Source organism: Ambystoma mexicanum, chromosome 2p (assembly GCF_040938575.1).
Source record: "Ambystoma mexicanum isolate Mex_15411 chromosome 2p, UKY_AmexF1_1, whole genome shotgun sequence".
NCBI classification, from domain to species: domain Eukaryota; kingdom Metazoa; phylum Chordata; class Amphibia; order Caudata; family Ambystomatidae; genus Ambystoma; species Ambystoma mexicanum.
In genome coordinates this window covers 1,205,596,022-1,205,609,597 of record NC_090923.1, presented here as the reverse complement: position 1 = coordinate 1,205,609,597, position 13,576 = coordinate 1,205,596,022, and positions in this window count along the sequence as shown.

Here is a 13,576-nt window from a genome sequence, read left to right as displayed (position 1 = left end):
CACTATATGAAAAGGCATATATATACCAGGTCTATGACATGAAATGTATTTGCACAGACCAATTTTGGTCTTATCTGTTTTCGGTGGAAGATTTCATTATGAAATTTACAATATTTTATTTATGGAAGGAAATTAAGAAACTAATTTGACTGGGCCACATTTTAAGCTTTGGATAATTTTTAATAATTAGGCGAGCACTGTGTACATTGGTTTTAAAATGCAAGTTCTTACTAATTGTTTTTCCTTTCATTTTATGCTGTATTCTTTTATTGTCTGTTTTAATGTGTTATAAAGGTTAAAATTAACTAATAAACACTATAAAAAAAGAACTTTTCTTGTATCGGTGTGCCAACTCTTTCAGACCTCCGGGAGAACTCATGATGCCACATAACATGCAAGTGAAACAGTAAGGAAGGGTTGAGATGTGACTAAAGTGAGATCTGAAGTACCATCACGGAGGGATTTGTTGTCCATCTTTGGCTTCCAGGTGAGAAAAGCTCACAGAATTCAAGCTACACATCAGTGCAGTTGATCTCTTTAAGTTGTAGGGGTTTGGGGGGGGATTGTAGAAGGGGGAGGGGGGCAGAACAAAAGAAAGGAACACAAAGTAACACCGAAACACGACAGGGAGACAACTGGGCACACCCTCATAGGTTCAGACGATGGGTCCCTAAGATAAAATACTCACTCCTACAACCTGGAATGTCCAAGGCCTGAACGCCCCCAGGAAGCGGAAAACAGTGGAACAGACTCTCACAACTAGGGTCTGACATCATATGCCTCCAGGAAACTAGCATTGGACGAAAAGCGGATTAACTTCCGAGTCTATCCGAAATGCTTCTTCGCCTCAGCAAACCAGAAAAAAAGAGGGGTAGCCATTCTACTCAGCAGCAACTTGCCACTAACCCAGGTCTCGGTCAAGAAGGATCCAGAGGGACTGTTCTTGCTACTAAGGGGTCTCCTAGTGGAACTGCCCGTTATCCTGCTGGCACTCTACAGTCCTAACAAAGAGCAAGGGCTCTTCCTCCATAAGCTCTTAGCAGTCATAGCGTCATAATTCGCCAAAGGCCACCTACTGATCGGGGGCGACTTCAACCTCCCTCCAGACCCGAACCTAGATAAAACCCTCCCACCGTCAAGGGAAGACTTCAGCAAAGCTCTGGCCACTGCTGAATTTCTAAGGGAAACGGAAACTATCGACATATGGAGACTACGCAACCAGGGAGCGAGGTACTATACATTTTTCTCCCATGTCTACAAGGGATTCTCGAGGATCGACCTACTACTGGCCGCAAGTTCCATCACCACCTGTGCGGAGGATATCCAAATCGGGCATATCGCCATTTCGGACCACACCCCGTTCACCCTGAGGCTCCAGATGCTGGGATTCCTGAAGCCGCTCCAAAAACAATGGAAAATCCAAGACCAGATCCTATCTGACATAGCCATTAGTGCAGAACACTCGGAAACGCTTACAAACTACTTCAATGAGAACACTACCCGAGACACTCATATGGCAACCGTATGGGACGCAATGAAACTAGTCATCCGGGGGGTCGCGATGGACGCTACAGCAAGGCTCAGACGGCAAAACCAGCTACTACAAAACAGGCTGCCGCAGAAGGTAGTGGAACTGGAGAACAGCCTCAAGAAACGTCCAGCCAAGGCAGTAGGTAGAGAACTCAAGAGTGAAAATGGCCCTGCAGATGCACCTGGCGGACCAGGCAGCCAGAGCTTTGATATACGCCAAGCAATTTTACTACCTAAATAGTAACAAAGCAAAGCGCCTCCTGGCGCATAAAATGAAGAAGCTGCAATCAAGAAACCATATCCAATGCCTGGCTGACAGTACCGGCACACTACACCACGCAGAGGCAGAGCAGCTGGAGCTAATGACACAGCACCACAAGGAGACCATGTCCTGGCCCCCTCTTACAATACTTGGCCTCCATCCCGAAAGCCCCACCACACCAGTCACTGGGAACTCTGGAGCACCCAATAACTGTCGAAGAAGTGGGAGACACGATTCGCTTCTTGAAAAATACGACCCCGGGGCCGGACGGGCTGTCTATGCAATTTTATAAGAAGTTCGCCTACATACTGGTGCTGCGTTTAGCAAGCTTATTCAACTCGTTCCTGGTGACGTATTCCACCACCACCTCAATGGAGGAGTCAACAACAGTCCTCATCCCGAAGCCAGGGAAAGACCACAAACACAATGCGTATCATACAGACCGATAACCACTAAACAACAATGACACATTATTTGCAAAAATATTATCAAACAAACTAGCCCCAATACTCCCGGACATAATCCACCCGGATCAAACCAGCTTCCTCCCAGGCTGAAGTACCCAAGACAATACCCGAAGAACCATATATATAATTGAGTCGGCAAACAGGATGGGCTCAGAGCTGATTGTTCTCTCCCTAGACGCACACAAAGCGTTCGACATGCTGGACTGGGGCTATATAAAGGAAACCTTACTCCACTATGGATTTGGCCCAAACTTCATAAAATGGGCACTAACTAACTACCAGCATCCCTCTACGAACCTGAGGCTGAATGGAGCCAGATCAGATAAAATCAAGATTATCAGAGGCACTAGACAAGGCTGTCCATTCTCCCCTCTCAATTTTGTGCTCTCCATGGAGTGAGTCATTTGCAAGCATGATTTGTTGCAACCTGGCAATCCACGGCCTGGAACTGAAAGGAGAATCCTACAAAGCGGCTCTCTACGCTGATGACGTGCTAATAACGATAACCCAAGCAACGGAATCCATGGAGGCCCTATGGCGTGAGCTCGAAGAATTAAAAGGAGCCTCCGGGTTCACAGTAAACATCTCGAAATCCACGATAATGGGGATCAATGTGCCGGGAAAACGCAAGGAAGACCTGCAACCCAAATACCTGATTCCTTGGGCAAAGTCGCAGATTAACTACCTGGGGGTGCAGATCCCATAAAAAATGGAAAATATATACAAAGTAAACTTCCCCCCGCTCTTAAAAGAACGAAGAAATGACCTACGGCGTTGGCAAAAGCAAGAAATCTCATGGTTCGGCCGCATCACGGCCCTGAAGATTAACTTAACCCCGAGATTACTCTATTTTGCCCTTGCTCTCCCAGAAACCATCCAGAAACAAGCACTCCAAAAACTGCAGGGGGAGGTCCTGAAATGTGTCTGGGAAGGAAAGAAATTGAGAATTCCGAAGCACATCATGCTCCGAGGCTCTACGGCGGGCGGCCTGGGGGTCCCAGATGTCGCCATGTATTGCCCCGCAGCCCAGCTTTCCCAAGCCTTTACTTGGAAGACCACCACCAACCGGCCATGTTGGTTGAAACTGGAGGAAGATTGGTGTATACCCCAATAGATACACTCCCACACATGAAAGAGCTCAACCCATCTAGGGATATAGGCCCACTGCCGGCGACCAGAAACAGTGTCAAGCTGGGAAAAGACAGCATGCCTATGGAAATGTATGATGGGGCCTATTTCCCCAATCTGGGACAACCCAGACTTCTCTCCAGGCATTACACCAAACAACTTCACCAGGTGGAGGGAGGGGGTTGAGGATCATAGCCGACTTCTTCGAGAACGGAATCCAACTGAATTTCGAGGACTGCAAAGCTAAATTCCAAATCCCAGAGACTGAGAGGTTCCAATACACACAGCTCAGGCACTGGCTGTCGAGTGCGTCCGTCAAGAAGTACGGCAACAGAGAACTAACAGCCCGAGAAAGTATGCCTACCTCGAGTCCCCCAAACTGACAGCCCTAGAAGGTATGCTTACCTCGAGTCTACCCAAATGTGATGGGCCAAATGTTGGGAAATAGTAGTGGCAGAAAAAATCACAGCCCTCAGATTCGGCTATGGCCCCAAGTTTGAACAGATTGGGCTCCTTTCCCGGAATAAACACAGCAATTCCCAGGAGTGGCGAGACAGCCGCCGACCCTTTGCTGAATGGGGAACCAAATCTGAAAAGATGTGCCGAAGGACGGGAGTCACTGAGCCTCCGCAGACTCTTACCTTGGCCTAAGTCCGAACCTAGATAAGCCGTGATACTCTCCCCCAGGACTAAACTAACTGTGAAAGACTCGGAGAAGAGAGGGGAACAGTGGGACTATCTCCACACTTTCCCAATGTCATTTTCTGTTAATTGAGTTATTCAGTTCTTGTTCTGTTGTCCTTTTCTCTCAGCTTTATACAAGCTCTTAAGAATGTTGTGTCAATGCTCGACTCGTATGCTTGTATGCTCTAAAACCAATAAAAACAAACTTGGGAAAAAAAACTGGTAAAGTCATAAATGTCAAAGGAATTGCCTGTCTCTGTAATTCCAAAATGAAGGAAAGACCCAGAGAGTCATCTTAGACGCATCGCTCCAGTAAATACTGATGCCAAAATGTTTACAGGACCATGATTTATAGATCACATCATCTACACCTGTCTTTAATTGACCCTAACCAGGTTGGCTTTCTTCTGGTAGACAAACTAGTAACCTTGTTCGGCATATCTTACACCTGGTAGCGACTACTAGGAGAAGGAAACTACCAATAGTCCTCTTCCACAATGCTGAAAGGGCATTTGATCAGGTTTACTGGGTGTTCCTATTTCCAGTAGTAGCCAAACTAGGTCTTGGCCCCAATTACGGCACTTGGACATATCCAAGTACAGAAACCTGGTGGCTAGAAACAGGGTAAATTGATAACTTTTGTAAAAAGTGCACCTTCATAAGTGATGAACACATGGGTCTCCGTCTTCATTCTTATTTGCCGTAATAATAGAGCCACTATCATTAAGAAATACACGGGTTAAGTTGGGCCATAGAATAAAAACTAAATATGTTCACCAATGAGGTCCATGGATCTTTCTCCACCCCCACCCCCTCATACACATCTCTACCTGGACATCTCATGGATCGCTGCAAATAAAATACAGTTTAAAGCCTTAGAATTATCTTCAAGCCTTGACAAATTATCTTCAAGTAATGACAACTTTAATATTTTGAAAGAAAAACAATGCATGTTACCATCAGTGACACCTTGGTGAATAGCAACAGACTGTATGTGAGTATGTAAATTAGCTCCTAAAGGATCACTTTTATTGACTCCTCTGGGCATCCATTTTAGAATGAATCTTTGCCAATCTGTAGCAATTGTTACAAAGTAATGAGAATTGATTGATGACTGTAAGCCTAGCATTGTTCAGCTGAGGCTACATTCTGTTGGAAAGTAAACCCAGGAAATCAGTGTACTTGCTACGCAGTAGACCATGTAACTAAAAGAGAAATGTCTTATCGCTCTTCTAAAGAGGCGTGTGTATGTGTGTGTATACATACAAACATACAGGAGTGTGTGTGTGCGCGCAGATGTAAGCAAGTGGAGGTGTGTATACTGCAGTGAACCAGATGGAGTCTGACTAGCAATTAGCATGTTCAAAAGGTTCTATTTGCATTTTTCTTTACATGACTATCAAGCTGTATTGCTATGAGGATAATTCCCAACAAACTAACCTAATGTTGCTTATCAATTGTCCAAATTAATATAGTCCCATCCAAAACCTACTTACTATCTGGCCCTACCACTCAGAAAAACATAACAAAAATAGACCAGAGCAATAGCCGCTCCACTCCGGCTTTGCTTGGCCAAACTACGTGGGTTTCCTCCCAAAATAGGGTTTTTTCAAATGGTTCAAGTTCATCAAAGTTCAAAATCCAGTGCTCAGCCTCTTTGTAGGTCTTTCAGGGTAGTAAGTCGCAAGTCTTCACACACATCCAATACTTTGTGTTCTTTAAAGGAAAAGGGGATTTTCTTAGTGCGATTCCACCATTCTTGCTCTTCTATTTGATAGTTTTTTTTATTTAGAGTGTATGCAATTGAACCCTCCAGGTTCTATCTGGGCCCAGTCCTGTTCCTTATTGTTTGTATTTCTTAAGTTCCCCGAAGCCCTCCTGCCCTTTGATGTGCTTACTTTAGCTGGGACTTGATTGTGCCTCTACCTGTGTCCAATGTTCGGGGTTTCTCTGGTTCCTGTCAATGTCAGTTATATAGGGCTCCCCAAGGCCCTCTGATATAGTACATTAATATTATTATTAATTTGAATGTATATAGTTCATACAAACATTTTACATATAATAATCAAAAATGTACAATTCATACAGACAATAACTTAATATAACATATAACACTTATCTCATAAAAATATATAAATGTTTCCTGTATATTACATACATATTTACCATCTTTCTAATATAAGATATAGTATTCTACTTTCACTAATTCAGATTCATTTTGACAAGTTTCTCCGTAACCATTTTACCACTCCACACATGATATAACGCTATATGCAGTGAGTTATTATCTGTATTTAGACAATAGCGCCAGAATGATTCACTTTTAATGTTTAATTTCATGACAAAAGGACCCAACAGTCTCATGTAGATGGGGCTCTGCGTTAAGCATTCCGTGAGCATATGCTGAGCAGTTTCCATCTTTCCTTCTATGCCACATAAGCGGCATGATCTGTTCTCATTTCGGATGGTAAATTCTGAGCCAATAGATGCTTGCACTGGTAGTTTGTTCAGACGTAACAGAATAAATCTGCGTAATGCAGGAGATGGCCATTTTAAGAGGTATTTCTGTGGTTTTCTGTAGTGATGATTTAGGTTCTCCATGACCTGGAAAATAACTTTTCAGGCTTGCCAAGTGATTGTAATTGGCGATCCAGTCCCATCCAGTTAGCTTATCACAAACGTTCTGCTTTGCACTTGGTATTCATCTTCCCAGTTTGGTTCCCAATCTATGGCCTTGAAAGTCTCTTTCACCATAATGCTGTATTTGCAGTGGGGCCTTGGTTGGGTGTCTACCAGTATTCAGCATTTATGTTTTTTGGGCTCACATAACCCTTTTCCAACCCTTGCTGAGACAGCCGCTCGCCTCTGTTCCCGGTGTTAACTTCTAGGGGGTGCCCGCTTCCTGCCTGGCATGGTAGTATGCACATTTCTCATGCGAAGGTCGGTGGTCCAATCCCTCCACAGTAGTCTGGTCTCGGCGTCTGTTAATGGGCCCCAGGCCTTCCACAACTCCAGTGTGGTTGCCCCACCAAGCTAGACAGTTTCTCTACCGCCTATGTCTCGTTCGCGGCTTTGGCTTTGTTGTCGTTCGGGACCCAGCCTTCTGGCGTCTTGCTAGTGATCTGCTTGCTCTCCACGCTACCGCCCGCTCTGTGCTCTAGCATGGCCCTGCCTCTCCAGGATGTCTTCACGTCAGATGCTCCCATCTGCGCAGGAGCATCTCTCCACCTTTACAAGTGTCTTTGTCTTTTTTATGTTTGTTACCAATAATGAAAGGGGTGTGTTGTTCCTCTTTGACTGTTGGGTTCAGGGGGAATCCAGCATTACCTGCAGCCAAAGAGATGGAAGTAATGTCACAGCTATTTGAATCCAAAACAGAAGTAACATCAGTCCTTTGGATTCCCATATATGCAGACAATGTATTCTTCATAGGGTGCTCCTTTTAGAAATGGGAGTCCTTGTCCACTAGAGAGGAGTCGCTCCCAGTGAGGTCCTGCTTTCCCAGACCCCCAAAGAGGGTCTTGCTTAGCGGGTTCACCTCCCTAGCCTCAAACTGGGTGGCTTCCTTGTGGGTACAAGGCAACTAAAGTCCAGATTAGTCACATACCGCACCCATTAAGCGAGTGGCTTGCCCTTGAATGGGAAGACGGTAAAGAAGTCCACATTGCCTTGTTCTTTACCTTTGCGATATTCCACAGAAAAACAAAAGGGTTGAAGATCTAAAAACCGTCTCATTTCCTGGGCATTGAAATATTTCCTTGGGCTCATCCAGGTTAGGGGTGAGTGGTCTGTCAGAAGCTGGAATAGTCTTCCTGTTAGATAATAATGCAGGCTTATGATTGCCATTTGATGACTAGGGCTTCCACTTCAACTGTTGCATAGGTTTGTTCTCTAGGAAACAGCTTCTGACTTGTATACAAGATAGGGTGTTCCTTGCCATCATGCTCTTGTGACAACACAACTCCTTACCCGATCTTAGAGGCATCAGTCTGAAGGATGAATTCACAGTTGAAGTTCAGCATTTTCAAGACAATCTCTTGACACCGTATTTGTTTTAGACCCTCGAAGCTTCCTTGATCTTATTTTCCCCATACAAGCTTTTGCGGGTAAGAGTTCTATAGTTTGTAAGATTTGCAGCCAAGGTGGAATAGTTTGCTATAAAGCATCGGTAACAGCCTGTCAATCCTAGGAAAGCTCAAAGGTGGCTTTATTGTCTTGGGTACAGATGTTTGTTGTAACGCCTTGACTTTTTCAGTCTGAGATTTAATCAGTCAGTTTCCCCACAAAGTAACCCAGATACTTTACAGCCACCTGGGCCAGTTGACATTTCTTCGGTTTGGCTGACAAACGTGCTCTCCTGAGGACTCTTGCAATCGCATATAGATGGTGCACGTGTTTGGGCCAGGTCTTCCTGTGGATGATGAAGATATCCTAGTATGCTCCAACGAAACAAGACTACGGTCTTAAGGTCTTGTATGTTAACCTTTGTAATGTAGCAGGAGCTCTGTGTAAACCAAAGGGAAGTACCTTATATTGGAACAATTCTTGTGGAGTGGAAAAGGTGGTCATTTCCCTATCAGTGGATTTTAGGGGTACCTGCCAGTATCGTTTGGTTAGATTAAGAGTTGAAATATACTTAGATGACCCTAGTTTCTCAATGAGTTAATCAATTCGTGGTATGGGGTGGTTCTCCTGTATTGGATATATCATGGATTCCCTAGCTTATGGATATTCCCTGTCATTAGGCTGGGAATCCTCGGTAATATAAAATCAGGTTTGCTTTAAAGTTTAAAAAACGGTATCACTTATATAACCTATTGCTGTCACTTTGGGTCATACTGCCCCAGCCGATGACATCAGTCCTCCTCAGTTCCACCCCTGTTGGCCATCTTTAGATTTTTACTGCACATTTACGTGTTGGGAGTCCTCGTTGTTTCACTCCTCGAAATATCGACTTTTGTCCAGTTTGCTACCTACTTTTTTCATTGTTTTCTTCCTCTTCCTACAGGTAGCGGGGACCCATTGCCGGCGAAGATCCAGACCATTGACTGATCTTCTCGCCGTGTGAGGCAGCCTTCTCGATTTGAGGCCTGCTCCAGGTGGCTATGGCAGAGGCCAGCAAGAAAAGCCTCTTCAGGCCCTGCTCCAAGTGTCACCTTAAAAACGTCTTTGTTGTCGACTGGCCTGATAAATGCCTGTACCCGGATCATGTGGAGAACTGCTCCATTTGCCAGTGCTTTTCATTGAAAACCTGATATGATCACCATCAAAGGTTGGTGATTTGGGTGGAGCAGGGTGACCGGGTCTCTGACTCAGCCTCAGTCCGAATTCATGCCTGTGCTAGGGTAGGCAGCCCTGTGGAACGTACTTTCTCTGCTAAGAAGTTGAGGTCACATGAGGACACTTTCCTGGGGAAGAAAGAGGGGACAAAAGTCGCACGCCTCGGCTACCCCCTCCCACGGTCGACAAATGTGCCTGCCCGGGCACCATCTACTACATCCGTTTTGCCGACAGCCCCATCCACCATTACTGCATCTGCCACCAAGACCACATCCATGACTAAGACCATGACTAAACTATCATCTTCGTCCCAATCTGCTCCAAAAAGACATCCGCGATGACGACTCGGTTGACGGGCCACGGACACAAATCGTTGTAGACACCATGTGCTTCGCCAACTTCAGTGGCATTGACGACCCATCGACGATCCATAGACCAGTATCTACCACCTCTTCGTTGATGATTGCACCGTCCACGATTAACTTGTTGACGACTACAATCATCGTCGCCAGGACTGCTTTGCCTCTCAGACCGGCATTATCACCATTATCATCTACGACACCATTGACGATTCCACCAGTACTGGCTTAATTTCCCAGTGATGGAAGTGTACAAAAAGAAACGTCTCAAGTACTCTCCATTTTTCCCACGGCCTACAAAGGCAAAACTACTTTCCACCCTGGAGCCTGCTGTGTCAAAGACACCACCTATCCAAATGCTGCAAGAGGGTAGCATATCTGAAGAAGAGCCTCTGGAGGCTTTATTATCTGACCAGGAAAAAGTACAAGGGTCACCTGACCCAATTTTTCCAGCACCTCATCAGCCAGTGCAACCACCTGTTCCACCCACTACTATGCCTACAGTTCCCTTGGCAATGCAACCAGTACCCAGTGTTTTGTCACTAGACTTCCTGTCTACTTTCCCAACTTTGGTCACAGAATCACAACAGCATCTACATCCTCCGACCCTTAAGGTACCCCAACAAGGAGCCCTCCAGCGTTGCCCTCACGTCAGGACATAGCTCAACTACCTCGGCCAATGCCTCAGTTGTTCTCTGTCCCAGTGGCGACCCGCATGGACACAGATACCAGTCAGGACAGAGGCACATCCCAGCATATGCATACTATGGATGAGTATGACGACCTGGTACCAGCAGATGGAGACCTCTGATCTGCCTTCCTGGAATTCACCACCAGACGTGAAAGGTTCTTTTCAGGCACTGTTAACCTGTGCGGTAAAGCTCTTAAATATCATTCCGGAAGAGCAGGAGAAGGAGGGCGTTCTGTTTCAGAGGCAAAAATCAGTCGTGGCCATCCCTATGCTTGATGGCATCTGGGAGGATGGTTTGTTGGTTATGACAACTCCATTCTCTGCTCCTCAAAAAAAGGATCACCTGGAGAAGAAATACTCAGCCATGCCCTATCTCTGTAGTGTGAGCTGCGGCAAGGAAGAGATCAGCCAACCCTTCTTCTACATTCTTGATGCCCATTCAAGGAAGGAAAGCAACTGGATGCCTTTGGAAAAGTGGGTGATTAACACGCCCGCTTCCACCATTTAGGCAGCCAATTCTCTAGCAATTCTCTCCTGATACGAAAGGAATTGTGGTATAAGATGGGTCCCATTTAGATTTCCTGCCTGGCGATAAAAAGGATGATGCTTGCCTTATTACACGAAGGAGAGGCTGCTTCAGATCTTGCCATCCCCATAGCCCTAGATCTAGTGGGCATGGATTTCCACCAGATAGGTAATGGAGAGGTGATGAGGCGCCATGGATGGTTAAAAGCCACCAATTTCTGCCCCAAAATACAGTCTAAATTCTTAGACATGCCCTTACATGGAGTGGACTTCGTTGGAAAGAAGGCTAACGAGACCCTTCAGGCAATCAAGGCAGACATGCATATGGCCCGTTGGCAGGGCCCCCTGCCGTGCCGATTCCCTAGAACCTCCAGGGATTATCAACCTTCATACCGCCAACCGCTCGCACCAGATCGCAGGTAGCATACTGAGGGAGGTCACAAGCATAAGGTGCAGAGCTTCCACCCATGCGCAAACTCCCAAGCAAGCCTGGCCAACACCAGGACCCAGGCCCCCACTCCTGTGAGAGGCCGGTTGTTGCAGTTTGTCGATCAGTGGCAAAACACCTTCAATGAATGTGTGCTTGACATTATTCAACAGGGTCACACCCTCGAATTTCTGGGCAAATGTCCTTCCATTCCACCAATAAAGAAAAAGGAAGATCTGCCCCTCCTCTTACAGGAAGTTCAGTCCATGCTAAAAAAAAAGGGGGCCTATAGAAGCGGTCCATCACACCTTTGGGGCTCCGAAGTGTACTACAGATACTCTCCGGTGAGAAAGTCAGGTGGGTGGCGACCCATCCTCGACCTCAGACAGCTCAACAAGTACCTAAAATTGCAAAAGTTCCACATGGTCACGCACAATACGTTCCCGAACAGCTAGAACAGGGAGACTACCTCTCCTCTTTGGACTTGGAGGATGTCTACGTCCACATCCCCATACATTGCAAGCACAGAGGCTTCCTTCGCTTTGTGGTGAAAGGCAAGCATTACCAGTTCAAGGCTCTACCTTGCAACGCCAAGAGTCTTCCCAAAATGCCTGGCTCCAGTGGCTGCCCTTCTTTGCCACACAGACATTTAAGTCTACCCATACCTAGATGACTGGCTAATATGCACCTACCTCACGTAGCCCTGCAGCACACCACAGACCATCTGATGCCTCACTTCTCTGGGATTCTCCATCAATTTTCAGAAGTCATTTGTATTGCCCTCTCAGAATGCTCGGTTCCTAGGTTCACGACTCAACACACTGTCATGTCAGGCTACCCCCTCGGAGGAGAGAGTCCGCACCATACTCCACAAGATTCAGCAGTTGTCCATGCTACAGGTGACAACAGTCCGCTCCATCAAGACTGTTAGGGATGTCTTCCTGCATCCCATTGGTTTTTCACTGCAGACTGCATATGAGGCCCCTTCATGAGTTTCTGGATGCCATGTGGCAGCAAGTGTCAGGATCCTGGAATGACAAGGTCACCCTCACTCCAGCGTTCCACAGAACTCTTGATTGGTGGAATCATGGCAAGCACCTCACGCAGGGTGCTCTTTTGCCTCTCGACACATCAGGCCACGGTGACAACCGATGCCTCCCTGGAAGACTGGTGAGCCCACACAGGCCAATACCATGGCAGAGGCCTGTGGCAGCGCGAAGTAAAGAGACTACACATACATGTCTTGGAGCTACAATCCGTGTTCTAGGCCCTCTAGACCTTCAAACACAGACTCCAGAGCAAGGTGGTTTACATCTTAACCAACAATATGACCACCGTATATCAGGAAGCAGGGTGGGAACTGCTCTCTGATACTGTCAAATGAAGCGCACGTGCTGTGGAACTGGGCAATATGACAGAGCATGTTTCTCATTCCGTTACATCTGGCAGGGAGCCTCAATACCATTGCGGATTCCCTCAGCAGAAAGCTACGATCCTGCCATGAATGGGAGCTTCATCACAATCAAGTTCTTCTCTTCTCAAAATGGGGTCACCCACAGATCAACTTGTTCGCCACAGTGACCTACTCCAAGTGCCCCCAGTTTGCCAGCTGATATCCTCAAGTGGGGAGCCTAGGAGATGCCTTCTCGATCCCCTGGGAGGGCATGTTCCTCTATGCATTCCCTCCAGCTCCAGTTCTGTTTCTACTGTGAGTGCTAAATACACTCAAACAAAGTCACTGCAAAATGATCCTCATTGCTCCAGCATGCGCCTGTCAGATTTGGTACTCTGACCGCCATCTGTTGGTGGCCCCTTGCGTGAAACTACTGCCTCTACCGGATCTAATCTCCAGAATTGTGTGCATCATGACCCAGCCTCTCTGAAGTTTACAGCTTGGCTCCTGCAGCCCTAGAATTTGGCTAGTTTGCATTAAGTTTTATAATGCAGAAAGATTCTGCCATAGGCTAGAGCCCCATCTACACTATCCTGCTACAAGCACAAATGGAAGCGCTTCACTGTAGGTTGTCATTCACAACGTCTTCACTCTCTTCACATGCAGGCTCATCAAATCCTGCCATATCTTTCGTCAATGGCGAAAGCATAGCTTGCACACGCATCCATTAATGTCCATCTTGTGGTTATCACTCGCTATACTCGCACAGCTGGAAAGTCTTCTGTGTGATCTCAGGCAGGCTAAGGTGTTTCTCAAGGGTCTGTTCCAGA